General features: G+C 42.3%; 1 long non-coding RNA gene across 1 annotated transcript; it reads left to right on the top strand.

The window, feature by feature from the left end:
- The first annotated feature begins 2,615 nt into the window (after positions 1-2,615).
- LOC136163263 (uncharacterized) lies at positions 2,616-19,314 on the top strand. The gene is made up of 3 exons (XR_010662201.1): positions 2,616-2,650; positions 17,916-18,005; positions 19,195-19,314. It is a non-coding gene; the product is annotated as an uncharacterized lncRNA (long non-coding RNA).
- The last annotated feature ends 245 nt before the right edge of the window (positions 19,315-19,559 follow it).

The raw sequence follows: 19,559 nt of genomic DNA, 5'->3' as shown, positions 1-19,559 counted from the left end.
CCCGCCGGGGAGGGGCGAGCGGGGAAGGAAGGAGGGACCGGCGCGCGGGGCAGGGGGGCCGGAGGGAGGAGCCCCGGCTGCAAGCTGACACCCGCGCGCCTCGCGGAACGCGGAGAGCCCCGGCGCGCACACACTCGCCCTCACACTCGCACGCCGCTCGCTCACACCTTCCCAGGCTGCGCCTCCCCGCAGTGCGCGCACGGCCTGGCCCCCAGACTCACCCGGACCCCTTCCCCGAGCCCCATCCCGCATCCCCGCGGGCCTGCCCCCCGCCCGGCTCTGGGCCGACCGCTCGGGTCCCGCCCCCACCCCCTAGGCATCCCCTAACTTTCTTCCCGAGAACCCCGAGAACTCCGCAGCAGCTCCACACCCCCTCCCACCGGATCCGCGCGCTAGCGGGCGGCACTGCCCCCTGCGGGAAAGCTTCGGACCTGCCCGGACCTTCGGTGCCTGGAATCCTCGAAGCGCTGGATCCCGCCCGGCTTGATCGCTCTTGCCTGCCTAGGGCAGAGGATTAGGGAAAGGTACGGCACCCGGAATATGCCCGGCGGCCTCCAGCTCCTCTCTTTCCTGTGGGGTTCCAACGCTCCCCCCGCCCCAGTTCAGGTTTTCAACTTTGTTCAGCTGTCCAGAGTCACCCAGGCTGAAATCCCCCAAATCACCTTCGCCCCATAATTCCAGACCGGGTGCTTAATCGAGTAACTCGCGGTGCAGGGTTCAGAAAGAATTCGGATTTGATTCGTTGTGAAAGAAAATGACCCAGTGACCTCTGAAGCGTTCACGAGGCTGCCTTGGGAGCCAGTGATCGTATGAAAAATGCCCAGCCGGCCGCATGCTTAAAGAAATGCCAGATGCCTCCTGTGATAACATTCAAATATCGTCTCTCCACCCAGTTCGGCAAAGTTTGAAAAAGTGAATCTTGTGTCTTTCGCAGTAGGGAACTATTGGTGAGAGCATCTGTTTTAAAAGGCAGAATGGGAATTCTTAAAACAATTTTAAAGACGACTGAGAGAGGCGTTTTCTCCAGTGACGTGTACACATATGGTCAAAGTCACAAACACAGGAAAGTTCCAAGCAGCCTCTGTGTGTGTTTGTGTGTGTGTGTTTAATCGCTCAATCCTGTCCCACTCTTTGCGACCCCAAGGACAGTAGGTTCCTCTATCCCTGGGATTTCCCAGACAGGAATCCTAGAGTGGGTTGCCATTTCCTACCCCAGGGGATCTTCCTGACCGAGGGATCCAACGCGCCTCTCCTGTATCTCCTGCGTTAGCAGGTGGATTCTTTACCACTGTGCCACCTGGGAAGTTGAAACCATCAGGGAGGTTTATAAAGAGTTCTGAGTCTTTACTACAGTGAAAGTCCGTGGAACAACCCACTGGGAAGAATGAAGCAGGTAAGGATGCAGGAATGATTGTGAAGAAACACCCTTAAGTAAAAATGTATATGGTACCCACACTTCATTTTTGTTCTTGAAAAATGGCATACTGGCATTTATTTATTCATAGAAAAAAATGTGAGAAGATGCACACCAAATTATTATCAATAAATATTTCTGGGAAAGGGGATAAGTGAGAGGAGAGGGACAGTTTTTTTTTCTGCTTTCTACATACTTTATTATATACAGCAAGCAGATATGACTTACCTGTATTTTCACACAATTAATACATAAATATAGTCTGATAAAGTTTCTTCAAACAATAGAGCTACATCTATGAGCAGTGTCTTGAGTAAAAAGTAAGACTTCACTTACTTCAAAAGTAAAACCATCGCTTCCCTGGTGGTCCAGTATTTAAGAGTCCCACTGCTAATGAGGGGGTATGGGTTTGATCCCTGTTTGAGGAAGATCTCACATGCCAAGGAGCGACGAAGCCGGTGGGCCATGACTACTGAGCTGGAGCTCTAGAACCCAAGAGCCATAACTGCTGAAGCCAGTGGGCCTAGAGCCTGTGCTCTGCAACAAGAGAAACCACCACAGTGAGAAGCCCGCACACCTCAGCTAGAGAGTACCCTCTGCTCATTGCAACTAGAGAAAACCCTTGAGCCACAACCACTGAAGTTCACCCACCTAGAGCCTGTGCTTCAAAACAAAAGAAGCCACTCAAGTAAGAAGCCCAAGCACCTCAATGAAGAGTAGCCAGCGTTCGCTGCAATTAGAGAAAAGCGTGAGCAGCAATGAAGACCCAGCGCAGCCAAAACTAAATAAATAACATTAAAAAATTTTTTTTAAGTTAAAATTACTCTTTCCCTCCTTCCCACACCTCCCTGCAGTTAATCATTGTTACTAGTTTGGTGTATATTCTCCCAGATAGTTTCTTAAGCAGTTATGTACACATGCAAACACATATACAAACATACTGTATATGTTTACTCTCATGGAAATAGAATTCTGCGGTTCCTATTACTGCATGATATTTCATTTTTACAAGCTTTTAAAAGTCAGAAGGTTTTTCATGTGGTGCAGAAATATGTGAAAAATCCATTGCATCAGTTTCTCATGGTTGCTATAGCAAGTCATTGCAAACTTGGTGGCTTAAAACACCAGAAATGTATTTTCTCACTGTTCTCCAGGCTGGAAGTCCAAAATGAGTTGCACTAAATCAAAATCATGGTGTTGGCAGGATCACATTCCCTCTGAAGCTACAGGAACAAGGTACTCCTTGCCTCTTCCAACTTCTGGTAGCTGCCGGCGCTCTTGCCATCTCATCACTCTAGTTTCTGCCTCTGTGGTCACGTTGCCTTCTCATTTGTCATTGTCAAATCTCATTCTCTGCTTCCTACTTATGAGAAAGGACACTGTGATGTCATTTAGGGCCCACCCAGATCATCTTGATTAATCTCCCCATCAAGATCCTTAACTTAAAAAAACCCTTAACTTAATCACACCTGCAAAGACCCTATTTCCTTATAAGGTCACATTCACAGGTTACAGGGATTAGTACCTAGACATATCTTTGGGAGTGAGCCATCATCAACCTACCACACCCATCAACCTCGAAGAAATGCAAATTGAGACAGCAGAGAGAGACCATTTATCATCTATCAGTTGGCAAAGGTAGAAAAGAAGAACAACATCCAGCTTTGGCCCCAGTGCTGAGAAACATACAGCTGCTGGGCATGCCCTTGTGTAATATTTCTGAAGAGAAGTGTGGCAATACCTGTGAAAAAAGTCTTTAAAAGTGTAAACGCTTTGACTCAACTCTGTGTTTTCTAGGATTTTATACTTAGGAAATAACGAGGTACACGAGGAAACCCGTAGAACTGTCATTATCACAGTGAACAGCTAGAAACAACCCCGAGGTTCCCAAATAGGGAAATGTTAAATAAAATCCTCTTAACCTGATTTTTATTTCTTATTTAACATGGTGTGGAGGCTGGTAGGTCTTCCTGGGATTGACAATTGAACTGTATGTGGAAGAGGAAGATAGGAATGAGGGTCATCTCACAAAAAACAAACTTGTGGTTCCCAAAGAGGAAGAGGGGAGGGATAAATTTGGAGTTTGGGATTAAGAGGTACACACCACTGTATGTAAGATAGACAAACAGGGACTTCCCTGGTGATCTACTAGTAAAGAATCTGCCTGCCAATGCAGGGGACATGGGTTGAATCCCTGGTCCTGGAAAATCCCACATACCCAGGGGCCACTAAACCCGTTTGCCGCAACTACTGAGCCTGTGCTCTAGAGCCCGTGCTCTATGACAGGAAAAGCTACTGCAATAAGAGGCCTGTGCACTGCAACTAGAGAGTAGCCCCCACCATTAGAGGGACTAGGCAACTAGAGGGTAGCCCCCACCCCAACTAGAGAAGGCTCTCGAGCAAAAACGAAGATCCAGCACAGCCAAAAATGATTAAAACTGAATAAATAAATATAAGAAAACCAGGAGGGACTTTGGGGTTATAGGTGAAGAAGGAAGAGCTTTTATTAAGTAATTTTTTTCTTTATTTTTAAAATTGATTTATTTTTAATTGGAGGATAATTGCTTTACGGTATTGTTGCTGGTTTCTGCCAAACATCAACATGAGTCAGCCATGGGTATTCATCTGCCCCCTCCCTCCTGAACCTCCCTCCCACCTCCCACCCTTCTAGGTTGTCACAGGGCAATGGTTTGAGCTCCCTTCCTTTAACAACTTGTCAAACAGACGTACACAAAACTGCAAAACAGTGGAAGTGCACAGTTGAATGAATTCTCACCAATGGAACATGTTGGTGTCCACCAAGATGCAGATAAACAACAAACCTCATGCTCTTCTCATCTTTAGTTAGTTCCGTCACTCAGTTGTGTCCGACTCTTTGGGACCCCATGAATCGTAGCATGCCAGGCTTCCCTATCCATCACAAACTCCTCATCTTTACCTTTCCCTAAAAGTAGTCCATATCCTGACGCTTATCATGAGAGATTAGTTTTGCCTGTTTTTGAGCTACATATAAGTGGAATCATACAGTATTTTTCATCCTCTTTTGGGTAATATTATTTCTAGGTGAGTGATCACACCATCATGATTATCTGGGTCATGAAGATTTTTTTAGATAGTTCTGTGTATTCTTGCCACCTCTTCTTTTTATCTTCTATTTCTGTTAGGTCCATGCCATTTCTGTCCTTTATTGTACCCATCTTTGCATGAAATGTTCCCTTGGTATCTCTAATTTTCTTGAAGACATCTCTAGTCTTTCCCATTCTATTGTTTTCCTTTATTTCTTTGCACTGATCACTGAGGAAGGCTTTCTTATCTCTTCTTGCTCTTCTTTGGAACTCTGCATTCAAATGGGTATATCTTTCCTTTTCTCCTTTACCTTTTGCTTCTCTTCTTTTCTCAGCTATTTGTAAGTCCTCCTCAGACAACCATTTTGCCTCTTTGAATTCATTTTTCTTGAGAATGGTCTTGATCACTGCCTCCTATACAGTGTCACGAACTTCTGTCCATAGTTCTTCAGGCACTCTGTCTGTCAGATCTAATCCCTTGAATCTATTTGTCACTTCTACTCTACAATTGTAAGGGATTTGATTTCGGTCATACCTGAATGGTCTAGTGGTTTTCCATACTTTCTTCAATTTAAGTCTGAATTTGGCAAGAAGGAGTTCATGATCTGAGCCACAGTCAGCTCCTGATTTTATTTTTGTTGACTGTATAGAGCTCTATTTTTGGCTACAAAGAATATAATCAATCTAATTTCATTATTGACCATCTGGTGATGTCCATGTTTGAGTAGTTTCACATTTTTTGGCCAATACAAATGATGTTGCTAGGAACATTGTTTTCTACCTCATTGGATATTCACTCCTCTTGAGTCCTAGAAGTGTAATTACTGGGTTATGGAATATGCATTTGTTCAGCTTTTTTAGATATTGCAGTGAGTTTTACAAAATGATCACATATCAATTTACAATACCACTAATACTATACAATAGTTCTCTCTATCACTCTACATTTTCTTCCATATCTGGTACTGTCAATATATATTTTATTAGGTTTAGCCATTCTGGTGGGTGCATATTAGAAACTTATTATGGTTTTAATTCATATTTCCCCAATGACTAATCTTGTTGACTACTTTTTCACATGCTTCTTGGCTTTTTGGATATTTTCTTTTATGAAGTACTTGTTCAAATCTTTTATCTACTTTTCTCTTGAATTGTTTAATTTTTTTCTTATGGATTATTTGTATGAGTTCTTTGTATATTCTTGGAGAAGGAAATGGCAACCCATTCCAGTATTCTTGCCTGGGAAATCCCATGGACAGAGGAACCTGGCAGACCTCAGTCCATGGGGTCGCACAGAGTCAAACATGACTGAGCGACTAACACTTTCTTTCTTTTTGTATATTCTGGATATGAGGATCTTGTCAGATATATCTAATACAAATATTTTCTTCAGGTTTGTGGCTTGCCATTTTACTTTACAAATGATGTCAAATGAATAAAAATCTTAATTTTAATGTAGTCTACTTTATCATTCTTTCTCTTTATTGTTAGTGCTTTGGATCCTATTTAAGAAATCTTTGCTCACACCAAAATCATAAAAATATTCTCTATTATGTCCTAGAAACTTTGTTGTTTTACTTTAAGTTTAGATCTACAATCTATCTGACATACATCTTTGCGTACGGCTTGAATGAGAAGTCAAGGTCCTCCCCTCCATATGTATGATTGCCAATGCCATCCTTTCCCCTTCCATTGCCATGGCGCCTTTATCATAAATCTTAAGTGTAAATGTGGGTCCGTCTTTAGACTTTTTCCTTAGTTCATCTGCCTAAATTAGCACTAATGATAGATTATAGGTATGTAAAAAGTCTTGAAATCTGTCAGTATAAGTCCTTTGACTGTTCTTCAAGATCATACATGTTATTTTTGGACTTTTAAAGGCCATGTTGGTTTTTTGTTTTGTTTTGTTTTGGCCATATAGCACAACATGCGGAATCTTAGTTCTCAGACCAGGGATCAAACCCATGCCCCACTGCAGTGGGAGAGCAGAATCTTAACCACTGGGCTGCCAGGGAAGTCCCACCATATTGTTTCAAAATGTAGGTTTTATTATTATTGATGTACCCTGGAGAAGGGCATGGCAGCCCACTCAAGTATTCTCGACTGGAGAATTCCATGAACAGAGGAACCTGGCGAGCTACAGTCCGGGGGGTCACAAAGAGTCAGACAGGACTGACAGACTTGCACTTTACACAGTGAGACCAACAGACCAGGAGATGATTTTCTTTGAAAAGACAGTTTGTTAACTCACAGTTCCAAGGGGGCGAGGCAGGCAAGGCCATGCAGGGCCACATGAAGAAGCACCAGGGTTGATTAGGAGGCAGGAGAAAGGAGCAAGGAGAAAGCATGGGCAGGAAGACTTATTGTGGTTTTTCATGGGAAAAAATGGCTGAGACAGGGTAAGCAAGCTAAGCAGGTTTGGGATTGGCTTGTTTGAATAAGTTCAGCAAGCTCTGGAATATATGATCTGTCTTGAGCTATCTGGTTCCTGGCTCTGGGATGATTAAAGGCAAAGAATTACTGTCTAGAGTTAAAGAGCCCAGTGAAAGTCACTCAGTCATGTCCAGCTCTTTTCGACTCCATGAACTGTAGCCTGTCAGGCTCTTCTGTCCATGGAATTCTCCAGTCCAGAATACTAGAGTGGATAGCCATTCCCTTCTCTGGGGCCCAGTGAGAGCCTAGTAAAGATGGTAGTTGGGGAAGGGAGAGGGGGCTTTGGGTTGGTTGATTTGCATGTGAAAGGCTCCTCCACAGGGATGGTCATTTGCTATCTCTAGAAATTAGCTTGCCTTGCGAGGGGCAGTCTCTCCTTGGGGATCAGCAAGGCCCCCAAGATATGAAAGCATCATAAAATTCAGAAAATAAAAAACATGATTAGTCTTTTGTGGCTGCGAGCCGGCTGTTCTTTTGATTTCTGATGCTGAGAACCGCTGCAGGCATGACTCCAGTGTGGATTTTGATGGCTTCTGGTGGGCAGTTGTGTACCAGAAGGATGACAGCTACTGCTGGGGTCTTGCTCAAGCTTGCTGTACCTATGAGCAGACAGCCATTAAGCTGGCTTGGCTGGAAGTTGAAGAGGTGAACTTGAATCCTTAACCTGTCAAAAACAGTTGGCCTGACTTTTTGATGATGGCTACATGATTTTTTCTATGGATGACTTCTTTGGGGTGTGAAGATAGGTATTGACTACAATGCAAGGAATGAGGAGTTCTAACCAAAGGCAGATGTTCTGTTGTCCTGAAGATTCAAGGGCATTTGTGATACCAGTCAGACATAACAGGCAGCCAGATGGATGCATGTGGGATAGAAGAGCAAACAACTATTAATTGGCTGCTGCTCTGCACAGCCTGTGGGATCCTAGCTTCCTGACAAGGGATCAAACCTGTGGCTGCTGCAGTGGAGGCTCAGCCCTAACCATTGGACAACCAGGAAATTCTCCAGCTTTCTGTTGTAATAAAGGTTTATAAATCATAAAAAAAAAAAAAAAAAAAAAAAAAAAACATGATTAGTATACATGTAAATTTTAGAGTCAGCATGTTAATTTCTACAAAAAACTTCTTCTGGAATTTTTTATTATCTTTGTATGCTGAATCTATAGATCAATTTGAAAAGAATTAATATTTTTACAATATTAAGTTTTCCCATGGATGAAACCAGAATATTTTTACTTTTTTTTTTTAGGTTTATTTTTTTGAAATTATTTGTCCATGTCCTGGATCTTTGTTGCTGTGCACAGGCTTTCTCTAGTTGCAGCGTTTAGGCTTCTCATTGTGGTGCCTTCTCTTGTAGAGCACAGGTTCTAGGGCACACAGGCTTCAGCAGTTGTGGCTCAAGAGCTCTAGAACACAGTCTCAGTAATTGTGGCACATGTTGGCTTAGGTGCCCTGGAGCATATAGAATCTTCCTGGACTAGGAATCAAACCCATATCCCTTATTTTGGCAGGCAGAGTCTTAAACACTGGATAATCAAGGAAGTCTAATTTTTTAGTCTTCTATGTAGAGATTTGCATATCTTTTGTTCAACTGTTTTCTAGGTGTTTGATATATTTTAATGCTTTCTAAATTGTATATTTTATTTTCTCATTATGTATTGCTAGAAATACAATTGATTTTTCTTATTTTGAGCTTGTGCTATCACATGAGTTGGTAATTATTCCTGGGTTTTTTTTTCTTCTATTTTTTGGAAGAGTTTATATAAGACTGTGCAACAGTTCAGTTCAGTTGAGTCACTCAGTCGTGTCCAACTCTGCGACCCCATGGACTGCAGCATGCCAGGCCTCCCTGTCCATCACCAACTCCCGGAGTTTACCCAAACTCATGTCCACTGACTTGGTGATGCCATCCAACCATCTCATCCTCTGTCATCCCCTTCTCATCCTGCCCTCAATCTTTCCCAGCATTAGGGTCTATTCCAATGAGTCAGCTGTTCGCATCAGGTGGTCAAAGTATTCAAGTTTCAGCTTCAGCATCAATCCTTCCAAGGAACACCCAGAACTGATCTCCTTTAGGATGGACTGGTTGGATTTCCCTGCAGTCCAAGGGACTCTCAAGAGTCTTCTCCAACACCACAGTTCAAAAACATCAATTCTTCAGCGCTCAGCTTTCTTTATAGTCCAACTCTCACATCCATACATGACTACTGGAAAAAACATAGCCTTGACTAGATGGACCTTTGTTGACAAAGTAATGTCTCTGCTTTTTAATATGCTGTCTAGGTTGGCCATAACTTCCCTTCCAAGGAGTAAGCGTCTTTTAATTTCATGGCTGCAATCACACTCTGCAGTGAATTTGGAGCCCCCCAAAATAAAGTTAGCCACTGTTTTCACTGTTTCCCCATCTATTTGCCATGAAGTGATGGGACTGGATGACATGATCTTAGTTTTCTGAATGTTGAGTTTCAAGCCAACTTTTTCACTCTCCTCTTTCACTTTCATTAAGAAGCTCTTTAGTTCTTCTTTGCTTTCTGCCATAAGGGTGGTGTCATCAGCATGTCTGAGGTTATTGATATTTCTCCCAGCAATCTTGATTCCAGCTTGTGCTTCCTCTAGCCCAGCATTTATCATGATGTAATCTGCATGTAAGTTAAATAAGCAGGGTGACAATATATAGCCTTGACGTACTCCTGTTCCTATTTGGAACCAGTCTATTGTTCCATATCCAGTTCTAACTGTTGCTTCCTGACTTGCATACAGATTTCTCAAGAGGCAGGTCAGGTGGTCTGGTATTCCCATCTCTTTAAGAATTTTCCACAGTTTGTTGTGATCCAGAGTCAAAGGCTTTGGCATAGTCAATAAAGCAGAAATAGATGTTCTGGAACTCTCTTGCTGTTTTGATGATCCAACAGGTGTTGGCAATTTGATCTCTGGTTCCTCTGCCTTTTCTAAATCCAGCTTGAACATCTGGAAGTTCACGGTTCACATATTGCTGAAGCCTGGCTTGGAGAATTTTGAGCATTACTTTGCTAGCATGTGAGATGAGTGCAATTGTGCAGTAGTTTGAACATTCTTTGGAATTGCCTTTCTTTGGGATTGGAATGAAAACTGACCTTTTCCAGTCCTGTGACCACTGCTGAGTTTTCCAAATTTGCTGGCACATTGAGTGCAGCACTTTCACAGCATCATCTTTTAGGATTTGAAATAGCTCAACTGGAATTCTGTCACCTCCACTAGGTTTGTTTGTAGTGATGCTTCCTAAGGTCCACTTGACTTCACATTCCAGGATGTCTGGCTGTAGGTGAGTGATCACACCATCATGATTATCTGGGTCATGAAGATCTTTTTTGTACAGTTCTTCTGTGTATTCTTGCCACCTCTTCTTAATATCTTCTGCTTCTGTATGCTTGCACTAAGTTGCTTCAGTTATGCCTGACTCTGTGTGACCCTATGGACTGTAGCCCACCGGGCTCCTCTGTCCATGGGATTCTCCAGGCATGAATACTAGAGTGGGTTGCCATGCCCTCCTCCAGGAGATCTTCCTGATCCAGGGATCGAACCAGAGGTGTTTCTTGCATCTTCTGCATCACAGGCAAATTCTTTACTGTTAAGCCACCAGGGAAGCCCTTCTAATGTTCTTATACAGGAATCATCTTTCTTTAATGTTTTCACCTTTATCTTCTTTCATCCTTTAACTTTCAATTCCCTGTACCCTCAGATTACAAGTATAGGTATTTTAAGTAACATATAGTTGCCTTTTAAAAATATGATCTAAGAATTTTATCTTAAAATTTGGAGTATTTGTGTAATCAAAAATCTTCCAGCAAACAAAAGCCCAGGACCAGATGGCTTCACAGCTGAATTCTACCAAAAATTTAGAGAAGAGCTAACACCCATCTTACTCAAACTCTTCCAGAAAATTGCAGATGAAGGTAAACTTCCAAACTCATTCTATGAGGCCACCATCACACTAATTCCAAAACCAGACAAAGATGCCACAAAAAAAGAAAACTACAGGCCAATATCACTGATGAACATAGATGCAAAAATCCTTAACAAAATTCTAGCAAACAGAATCCAACAACATATTAAAAAAATCATACACCATGACCAGGTGGGCTTTATCCCAGGAATGCAAGGATTCTTTAATATCCGCAAATCGATCAACGTAATACACCACATTAACAAATTGGAAGATAAAAACCATATGATTATCTCAATAGATGCAGAGAAAGCCTTTGACAAAATTCAACACTCATTTATGATTAAAACTCTCCAGAAAGCAGGAATAGAAGGAACATACCTCAACATAATAAAAACTATATATGACAAACCCATAGCAAGCATCACCCTCAATGGTGAAAAATTGAAAGCATTTCCTCTGAAATCAGGAACAAGACAAGGGTGTCCACTCTCACCACTACTATTCAACATGGTGTTGGAAGTTTTGGCCACAGCAATCAGAGCAGAAAAAGACGTAAAAGGAATCCAGATAGGAAAAGAAGAAGTGAAACTCTCGCTGTTTGCAGATGACATGATCCTCTACATAGAAAACCCTAAAGACTCTTCCAGAAAATTACTAGAGCTCATCAATGAATATAGTAAAGTTGCAGGATATAAAATTAACACACAGAAATCCCTTGCATTCCTATATACTAACAATGAAAAAACAGAAAGAGAAATTAAGGAAACAATACCATTCACCATTGCAACAAAAAGAATAAAATACTTAGGAGTATATCTACCTAAAGAAACAAAAGACCTATACATAGAAAACTATAAAACACTGATGAAAGAAATCAAAGAGGACACAAACAGATGGAGAAATATACCGTGTTCATGGATTGGAAGAATCAATATTGTCAAAATGGCTATTCTACCCAAAGCAATCTATAGATTCAATGCAATCCCTATCAAGCTACCAACGGTATTTTTCACAGAACTAGAACAAATAATTTCACAATTTGTATGGAAATACAAAAAACCTCGAATAGCCAAAGTAATCTTGAGAAAGAAGAATGGAACTGGAGGAATCAACCTGCCTGACTTCAGACTCTACTACAAAGCCACAGTCATCAAGACAGTATGGTACTGGCACAAAGACAGAAATATAGATCAATGGAACAGAATAGAAAACCCAGAGATAAATCCACGAACCTATGGACACCTTATCTTTGACAAAGGAGGCAAGGATATACAATGGAAAAAAGACAATCTGTTTAACAAGTGGTGCTGGGAAAACTGGTCAACCACTTGTAAAAGAATGAAACTAGAACACTTTCTAACACCATACACAAAAATAAACTCAAAATGGATTAAAGATCTAAATGTAAGACCAGAAACTATAAAACTCCTAGAGGAGAACATAGGCAAAACACTCTCTGACATAAATCACAGCAAGATCTTCTATGACCCACCTCCCAGAGTATTGGAAATAAAAGCAAAAATAAACAAATGGGACCTAATGAAACTTAAAAGCTTTTGCACAACAAAGGAAACTATAAGTAAGGTGAAAAGACAGCCCTCAGATTGGGAGAAAATAATAGCAAATGAAGAAACAGACAAAGGATTAATCTCAAAAATATACAAGCAACTCCTGAAGCTCAATTCTAGAAAAATAAATGACCCAATCAAAAAATGGGCCAAAGAACTAAACAGACATTTCTCCAAAGAAGACATACAGATGGCTAACAAACACATGAAAAGATGCTCCACATCACTCATTATCAGAGAAATGCAAATCAAAACCACAATGAGGTACCATTACACGCCAGTCAGGATGGCTGCTATCCAAAAGTCTACAAGCAATAAATGCTGGAGAGGGTGTGGAGAAAAGGGAACCCTCTTACACTGTTGGTGGGAATGCAAACTAGTACAGCCATTATGGAAAACAGTGTGGAGATTTCTTAAAAAACTGGAAATAGAACTGCCATATGACCCAGCAATACCACTTCTGGGCATACACACTGAGGAATCCAGATCTGAAAGAGACACGTGCACCCCAATGTTCATCGCAGCCCTGTTTATAATAGCCAGGACATGGAAGCAACCTAGATGCCCATCAGCAGACGAATGGATAAGGAAGCTGTGGTACATATAAACCATGGAATATTACTCAGCCGTTAAAAAGAATTCATTTGAATCAGTTCTAATGAGATGGATGAAACTGGAGCCCATTATAGAGAGTGAAGTAAGCCAGAAAGATAAAGAACATTACAGTATACTAACACATATATATGGAATTTAGAAAGATGGTAACGATGGCCCTATATGCAGGGCAGAAGAAGAGACGCAGAAGTACAGAACAGACTTTTGAACTCTGTGGGAGAAGGGGAGGGTGGGATGTTTTGAAAGAACAGCATGTATATTATCTGTGGTGAAACAGATCACTAGCCCAGGTGGGAGGCATGAGTCAAGTGCTCGGGCCTGTTGGGCTGGGAAGATCCAGAGGAATCGGGTGGAGAGGGAGGTGGGATGGGAGACCGGGATGGGGAATTCGTGTAACTCTATGGCTGATTCATATCAATGTATGACAAAACCCACTGAAAAATAAAAATTAAAAAAAAAAAAAAGAAAGAAAATTTGGAGTATTTGAATAATTTACATTAAATTTTTATTTATTTATTTATTTTTGGCTATGCTGGGTCTTTGTTGCTGTGCAGGCTTTTCTTTAATTGTGGCAAGCGGGACCACTCTTTAGTTGTCCAGCTTCTCAATTCAGTGGTTTCCCTTGTTGAGGTTCTAGAGCTCTAGGGCACAGGTTCAGCAGTTGTAGCACATGGGCTTAGTTGCTTCACACCCTGTGGGATCTTCCCAGACCAGGGACTGAACCCATGTCTCCTGCCTTGGCAGGCAGGCTCTCTCCCACTGAGCCACTAGGGAAGCCCAATAATTCACATTTGATAGAGGTACCAATACATTTAATTTTGATTTACCATCTTCATGCTTTTATTTTCCCATTTGTTCTTTAATATTTTTCCTCTTTATTGCTCATCACTTTGTTAGTAACATGTTCTTTAATGACTCTGTGAGTGTTATCCTAAAGAAGATAATATGTATCTTTGAACTACTAAAGTAAACCTTAAATTAATACTTTTACAATATCTCAGCTAACCTTGGTACAGTTATTTTTTAAGGGTGGGGAGTACTGAGCTGTGACACAAAAGGGATCTAACCTTTGCCCCCTGGAGTGAAAGTACAGAGTCTTAACCACTAGACCATCAGGGAAGTCCGAATCCTAGTACAGTTTAAATCCATTATCTGCTGTCTGCCTTTTGTGCTATCATTGTCATGTGTTTTAATTCTACATGTACTTCAAACCACACAAAATATTAGGTTATTGTTCCAAACAATCAGTAGTCATTTGTATTTACTTGCTCATATCCTTATCTATGCTGATGCTTTTCATTACTTCCTGTTTCACCATGCTCTTACTTGGGATCCTTCTTATTCTTCCTGAAGAAACTTGCTTTAACGGTTCTTCCAGAAAAGGTCTGATGGCAATAAATTCTCACTGTTTTTGGTTTTCTGTAGTTTCCTTAATTTTGCCTTCATCTTCATTTCAGTTCCAAAGTGGACATGTCCATTTGTCAAAGCGCAACTTGTATATTCTGTATCATAGCTGTAAGGGAGACTGGGAGACTGAAAGCAGCAAGAGCAGTCTTAGGTTAGGCTCTCAGGAAACAGATTCTGAGAAGGTGATTTGTGTGCAGGTTCATTGGGCAATAATCTCAGGGGCAACATCTGTAAGTTAGGGAGGGAGGCAGAGTTGAGTCAGATGGAAAAATTGAACTGCAAAGCAGTTGCAACAGAGGGCTCCGTTGATCTCTAGATCTGGAGCCCTAGAGCTGGAATATTCCTTTACACTTGCCCCCAAATGAGGTAAGAGGCCAGGCTTTGTTACTCTCATACTGACTCGTCATTGAATGTGTTGTGCATAGTCGCTCAGTCGTGTCCGACTCCCTATGACCCTATGGACTCTACCCACCAGGTTCTTCTGTCCGTAGGATTCTCCAGGCAAGAATACTGGAGTCGGTAGCCATTTCCTTCTCCATGGGACCTTCCCCATCCAGAGATCAAACCTGGGTCTCCTGCATTGCAGGTAGATTCTTTACCATCTGAGCCACCAGGGAAGCTGCACTGAAGTCGTTGAATATGGACCGTCAAAAGAGTAGGGGCACAATCTTGGGCAAGATATCTCTCTTTTGCCCAGAGAAGTTTCTTGAGAAAGAGTCAGCTGTGAGCCACTGGCAGCCAACACTTCTAGCAGCTGAGGAAAAGAGCATTTCGGTCCTGTTGTGTGACACACCATAGATCCACTATAGTCTATACCTTGCACCACTTGGATTTGCTTCTTCTTTATAGTCAGTTTGCTTCATCTGCAAACAGCTCCAGGGTTCTGCGTTATCTTCTTTCCTGGGGAAACCTTTGAGGGAGAGGTTAGTGGGACGAAATACACCCCTCACTACTTCAGCTATTTCAAGCCATAATCTCTAGTCTAGCCACATTCTGGTCTCAAATTCCAGCTTTCTGTCATCTTCAGTCTAGATAGCTTATCTGATGGGTGGCCCAGAGCCTCATTACTGGGTGGTTTAAGCCCACAGTTACTATACTTTTCTTAGACTTTGGTAGCATCCCTGTCCATTTACCATAAATACTGGGCAAGGAGTACCAAAAGATTTCTCGTCAATCACTTGGGTGCAAAATGTATTCCTCCCTACCTCCATTGAGTAATAGTAACCCCATCTCCTTCTGATGATCACAAACATTTAATTACTCCTGACAGTATGGTTATTTCTTTCCTTCCTTACTAGTTTCTTGGCATGAGGAACCGAAGATGATGGACAGTAGTGTAGGGAACTCTTATCAAGTCCTCTGGTGGAAGCAATCCCCCCTGGAAACTAGATCTCGGACTGAAAATTGAGGGGATGTGGGGCTTCCCTGGTGGCTTAGTGGTAAAGAATCTGCTTGCCAATGCAGGAAGCAAGGGTTCAATCCTTGGTCTAGGAAGATCCCACATGCCACAGAGTAACTAAGCCCATGAACGACAGCTATTGAGCCTGTGCTATAGAGCCTGGGAGCTACAACTACTGAAGATTGCAAGTTCTAGAACTCATCCTCTGCAACAAGAGAGGCCACTGCAATGAGAAAACTGCACACCAGAACTAAGGAGTACTCCCTGCTCTCTGTAGCTAGGAAAAAGCCCATGCGGCAACAAAGACCCAACACAGCTAAAAATAAATGAAAATTTTTTTTACAATTGAGGGGGTGGGAAACTTAAATTCCCTAAATGGACCAGTGGGAGTGATGGTAGGTGAGACCACTGCTACTTACATCTCTTGGTTTCCAAACTCCTGTAGTCTGTCTGTTGCGGGCACAGTACTATGTAATGAACATTGATTTAGGGTATATACTGCATCCTGGAAAACAATGTCACATTCCTGTCGGGTATCATCTCTAAGCTAGTACCTCAGCTGTACCTTCAAAATGCTATTCTATCACTTTAAGGGTCCAGAAACTTCTGAGTGCTATAGTATGTGTTATATGAGATTAGTGGGTCCCCTTGTCACATAGTGATTTCCACACCTCCCTTGATATAAGTTAGGTTTCTTGGTCAGAGGTGAAGAGGGGATGTTATGCAGAATTGCCTACTGGCAGGTCACTCTTAAGTCATCAGATAGGGTGCTTCTGAAGGCACTGCAGGCAGAAAAGCAAGACTGTAATCTGGAACAAATGTTAATTCCTGTCAAGATGAAGCAATGTACCTTCCAGAGGGGTCCAATGGTCAGCTTGGGTCCAAGTGGCTGGTTGGTCTCCTTGAGGAATGGTGCTGTCTCAGGGACCTGGCATAGGCCTCTGGTGCTGGTAGACAGGGCATTGCATAGGAGTAATGCTATGGTGGATGCAAGGTCATGCTTTTAGGCTCATTCATAGCCACCAACCTTTCCACAATGACTATTCCAACCCTGAGCTGATTGTGCCAGCACTGGAATGGGTAAAAACAGAGGTTCACTGACGTCCACTGATTGAAGTGTTCTGTCTGATGGCTCTTCTGGGGGTAGATACTGAAATGTGGTACAAAGATGTTCACATTCTTTGCTCCCTTCCTTAGGCTCATCAGTACCAGGAGTTGGCAAACTAAAGCCCACAGACCAAAACCACACACTGCCTGTTTTGTAAATAAAGGTTTATGAGGGGATTTACCTGGTGGTTCAGTGGCTAAGACTCTGCACCCCCAATGCAGGTGGCCCAGGTTTGATTCCTGGTCAGGCAACTAGATTCCACATGCCGCAACTAAGAATTTGCATGCTCAACTTAAAAAAAAAATATCCTGCATGCCAAAACTAAGACCTGATGCAACCAAATAAATAACTATATTTTTTAAAAAGGTATATGGGAACAAAATCATGCTCATGTATTTACATATTGTCCCTATGGCTGCTCTTGTACAACAGCAGAGTGAATCGTGGCAACAGTGACCATATGGCCAGTAAGTCTAAAATACTTCCTTTAACCATTTACAGAAAAAGTTACCAGGCTGTTGATCTACATACCTCCATATATATCTTGTCCACAATCTTCCAGTCTTCTTCCTTTCAGGTCCTTGATCGAATGTGCCACTGCCTTTAAATCTGTATGCATTTTCATCTTGGGCCATTTGTCTTTCCACACAAAGTAGAAGACCAGATGTACCACCCAAAACTCTGACCTTTGGGAAGGTTTCCCTTCAATCCTCTTTGAGGATCACCCCTGAGTGAGAGTGTACGGTACCAGCAGCCCACTTTTGGCTTGCACCGGGATATTCAGACAGTTCACCCGAGTCAGTCCTGGACTTTTGTCTCACCGCCCTGCAAACAAACTCAGGAAAAGGCATGAATGCAGCAGTGGACGATGACATAGTGTTCTAGACCACTTGCATGTGCAGATTACTTTGTCTTTGGCCCTCCATGCTATGCTATACTTCAATTTTTAAAAGCATTAATTATTTATTTTTGGTTGTTTCAGGTCTTACCTGCGGCTCGCGCGATCTTCGTTGCAGCCCACAGGCTTCTCTCTAAGCTGTGGCATGCGGGTTGAGTAGTTGCAGTGCACGAGGTTGGTTTCCCCTTGGCATGTGGAATCTCAGTTCCCTGACCAGGGATCAAACCTGTGTCCCCTGCATTGGAAGGTGGATTCTTAACCACTGGACCACCAGGGAAGTCCCAATACTTCAGTTTTATAAAGGATTGCTGCTGGGCTCACTCAACCTTGTAACTTCGTAAGTCTTCTAGAAACCAAGCTCACAGTAGTCCACTTGGCCACGTGATGTCACACAGTCACATGTTGCATCTCTATGGTGATACAGGAACATGCCAGGAGCTGTTTATTCAGTGGCACATAGTTGTCTTGGGTTTGCTGTACTATACCCTTTATAGATCTTTTTTTCACTATAGAAATCTCTGCTTTCACAATCTTCTTTATTACATGGCTCACATGGCAGAGTCGCTTGTAATGTCATGTGAACCAGTTAGTTGCAGAGCCCTTTCTTGCTCTGGGCCCCACTCAAATTTGTCAGTCCTCCATGTGATCAAATAAACAGGTCAGAGCAGGTTTCCCCAGGATGAGACATACTATCTCCAGAACCCAAAGGAGCTACCAAGTATTGTGCTGCCTTCTCAACAGATCACTAAACACTTTACTGATGTGATGGCCCCCCAGAATCTTCCTAGGATTTATCTCCCGTTCTCTGGAGAGTGTGTCTTTATCAAGGCACCAACATACTTGCCACTTCATCCAATAAATATGATGTTATTGATATGATGGACCAATGTGGTGTGCTTCAGGATGTTCAGATAATCTTGATTTTTTTATTTTGTAACTAACCAGGTCTTAGTTGCAATAACACAGGACTTTTGTTACAGCATTCAAACTCTTAGTTGCAGTATGTGGGATCTAACTCTCTGCCCAGAGATTGAACTGCCTCTGACCCCCAACTCCTCCTACCCCCCAACCCCCACATTGGAGCTCAGAGTCTTAGTCACTGAACCACCAGGGAAGTCCCCAGATAGTCCTAATCTAACTGGCCTATATTATGATGGTGTGTGGACTTTAAAATATATCCACAAATTTGTTCATATTTTTTATTTAGGAGGTGGAGCTTAATTTTTCTCCCCTTGTGGATCACTTGTTCTCAGGGAAGTTAGTGGCATGTGCAGACTTTAAAATATGTCCTCAGATTCATTCATATTTTTGCTTCAGGAGGTGGAGCTTAATTTTTCTCCCCTTGTGGATCATTTGTTCTCAGGAAAGTTAGTGGCCATCTTGTGAGCAGACACATAAACAACCGATGGAGAGGCACATGTGATAAGGAACTGAGGCTTCCTGTCAACAGCCATGAATGAGTCATCTTGAAAGTGAATCTTCCAACCCTCATTAAGACTTCAAGTGATTGCAGGGTCTGTGGATATCCTGACTGAAACCATGCGAGAGATACTGAACCGGAACGACCCAGCTAAATTACTGCTGCTCCCTGACCCACAGAAATTGTGAGATAATAAATATTACTGTCTGCTACAGAGTTTTTGTGACATAGTGCCACGGGATACCTGCAGAAACCTTCTCAGCACTCATGTATATGCAGCCCTGAAGTGTGAGGTATCTTGGTCAATG

This window comes from Muntiacus reevesi, chromosome 3 (assembly GCF_963930625.1).
Source record: "Muntiacus reevesi chromosome 3, mMunRee1.1, whole genome shotgun sequence".
Lineage (NCBI taxonomy): Eukaryota > Metazoa > Chordata > Mammalia > Artiodactyla > Cervidae > Muntiacus > Muntiacus reevesi.
This window is presented reverse-complemented; position numbering and strand designations above follow the sequence as displayed.